At 42.1% G+C, this 2,942-nt stretch overlaps 1 long non-coding RNA gene across 1 annotated transcript; it reads left to right on the top strand.

Annotated features, from left to right (window-relative positions):
* The first annotated feature begins 1,377 nt into the window (after positions 1–1,377).
* LOC148109205 (uncharacterized) lies at positions 1,378–2,424 on the top strand. Its single transcript, XR_015726216.1, has 3 exons — positions 1,378–1,479; positions 1,628–1,946; positions 2,252–2,424. It is a non-coding gene; the product is annotated as an uncharacterized LOC148109205 (long non-coding RNA).
* Positions 2,425–2,942: the final 518 nt, after the last annotated feature.

Below are 2,942 nucleotides of genomic sequence, written 5' to 3'. Positions count from 1 at the left end.
TCTTGGGCGAGGTGATAAGGGGGGTGCTCGCTTTGAAGCTGGCCTAATCATTCACGCCGTCCCCGCAGCGTACCTATGGAAAGTGGGATCTGTAGCAGCTGTTTGGTTTTGCTGCCTCTCCTGCCATTCCTCCTTCTACTGAGAGGTTAAAAATAATAATAATAAAAGCTAGGGAAGAAAGGCGGTCACATCATCACTTCTACCCAGTGTGGTTTGTGGCTGGAGTCCTTGGCCTGAAGGAAAGGTCTGGATCTCCACGCTGCCATCTTAAGGCAGCAGGAAAGTGCACTAAACACGAGACACGCTTGCAGATGTAGATGGAAGGAAGAGGTTGCCTGGACTCCCGGCATTACACAGCAGGACACCTTCACAGAGAGAAAGATTAGGGGGATGGCGTAGAGGAAAGTGCTTCTCAGAATGCTGCCCTCAGTGCTTGGCTGCTTATTAAAGACCTATCAAAACGTGGCCCGAACAGGCCACTAAATGGTGCTTTGGTAGACTGACATTGGGCTGGATCTTACACTCTGAGATTTCAAAGTTCCTTTGAAGTTAGCATATTAGGAAATCACTTTCCAAATTGCACCACTGAAAGCTTTAGATGTTCGCTAATAGCTCTGTCATGGAAATAGAGTTGACTAATTCTGTAGTATTTCACAAGGGGGAAGGAAAAAAACCCTTTTTTTTTAATGACAAGCATGCAAATAGTCACATTCCCTCACTAATGAAAAAAACAATGTGGAAGTTGCAAAGATTGGCCCAAGGTGATTTTTTTCTTCTTCTAAAGATTCATTCCTTTCAGACGTTCAGAAGAGTTCTGTTCCCTTAATGTGGCTCTACATCTTCGTAGTCTTAATATTAGGGTAATTCTTTAAAATATTAAAATTTGACTTGTCATTAAAGTAGCCGTTATCACCTCAGATTTTATTAATATCACTCTCACGACCTTTCTGTCTGAGGGACGTGAAGTCCTCAGTAAAAGCAATTGCTCTTCTGTTTCCTCTTAAGATCACTCAGGTTGACTTGAGGAGTGGGCTGTGCGAGCCCTGGAGGACACAAAGGGGAGGGGACAGGATTCTGTCCCCAAGTCCCTCAGGGATCAGATCCTGACTCCTACTACCAAATGGAAACCACTGGCTTTCCAGGCGTGGACGTGGAACACATACCGAGTTCCTCGAGAAGCCTTCTTTACAACCCCAGCGCTTCTTAGAAAAGCGAAAAACAAATCACGCAAAAATAAATAAATAAAGGAGAAATACATCAGACTCATTAAAGAGTATGTAATAGAAACGCACTGCTATTTTAAGGTAGCTGCGGCATTTGGACGTGACTCTAATGACTTTCCTCTTAGCACATCTGTGTGTATTTATAAGCCTATCTTAGCACAGAAACATGCGTCACCACTGATCCCTTGAAAGGAGTCGAGGTTACGGTGTGGGGGATGAACGTGAAATTTAACTACAAGATGAAGCTTCTTAAAAGGTCAGTGGGGTGGAGAATGCTCATTGTTCCAGCTGAGCGACTCTCCACAATATATTTTTGATGCAATGACTAATTATTGTGATTATTTTCATCAGCAAAGGCTCCTTTCGAGCTAAACATATTCGTTTTCTCTTTTCCTCCCTAAAAGATATCTCCAGCCTTGGAGGAATTCCATATGTCTTCTACCTATACTTAGGAAGCGTGCTCTTGGGTGTCTGCACACATGGTGAAGCCACCTTTCCTCGCCCCGCACCCCCGCGCTCTTCTGTCTGCGACACAGTGTTTCTCTCTTCTTTGAACCTGCTCTAGAAAGCCAGCCAGAGCTTAACGAAAACAGTTGGCGCCTGAGTTGATAATCTCCTCATCCACTCTTCGAGGACCCCTGTCAGCTAACCATGCACACAGCCTTTCCACAATCAGCTACGGTTTAATGTAATGAGCTGACATCAATGCAATAGAAAGAAGGGGTGAGTGTAGAAATCGTGGGTTTTTTAAAAAAATTATTTTTAGTCCCTGAAAAATTATTGTCCACAGTTTCACAGTTTTGTATCAAATGTGGCCTTTTCACTGAGCATTTATCCAAAGAACTTGCAGAAGAGAGTGGTTTGGAAGCTGATACACCCACCGGGAGAGACAGAATGGAAGATTAGCCGAACAATTAGATATAAAATACCACTTGTAACACCGTCACCATAATACTTCCTTAAATTCCTGTAATCTCTGCGACTTTTCAGTGGGGTTTCACACACATGCTTGTCTGCTCTTTGTGCAGCTGGGAATGACATACCTATTGAATTCGAAACCAAAGGAGCACAGCTGAAAAACGTATTACTCAAGACGTGACCCGTGAAGAACAGTGTGATTTTCCAGATTGTGAGCCGTCTATACGTCCATAAAGACAAACACTAAGATGGGGTCTTTGGGAGCAAAATAAAGAAGACATTTGGGGGATATTAACCAGATTATCATAGTCTGTCCTTTCTATCTCTTCCCCAAACTTTAATTAAGAAAGAAAACAAAACTGTCTTGGCCTGTCTGTGTTGTTTGAACTCATGTTGCTCAATTCGTCTGCATTGTTTGAATTCATGGTATAATTGTCTGTTATTCACTCAAGCAAATATGTGATTAATTTGATTTTTCAGTCTTTGAACAAAAGCTTTGGTAGTTTAAAATGCCTGATGAGTGAAAGATTTGGGGACCACCTTTCTTCTCACATGAATTATTTCTGAGAATAATCATGCACAAGAATCAAACTTTGCTTGCTAGAGCCAATGTAAGTAAACCCAACACAATGCATTCATTCAGTCAGCGATTCTAAAATTCAGAGCTCCAGAATTTTATAACATTGGGATGGGGTGGAAAATCAGTCACGGAGGGATGTTAAGATACCTGTCCATTCAGTCAAAATGTGTGAAACTAGACGGAGAATTAATGAGCATGGATTTCAGAAAGTTTGGTTTAAA

The sequence above is a fragment of the Ursus americanus genome, chromosome 12, assembly GCF_024610735.1.
Source record: "Ursus americanus isolate L20-20 chromosome 12, mUrsAme1.1.p, whole genome shotgun sequence".
Taxonomy (NCBI): domain Eukaryota; kingdom Metazoa; phylum Chordata; class Mammalia; order Carnivora; family Ursidae; genus Ursus; species Ursus americanus.
The sequence above is the reverse complement of the archived record's forward strand: the minus strand, read 5'-3'. Positions and strand labels throughout refer to the sequence as shown.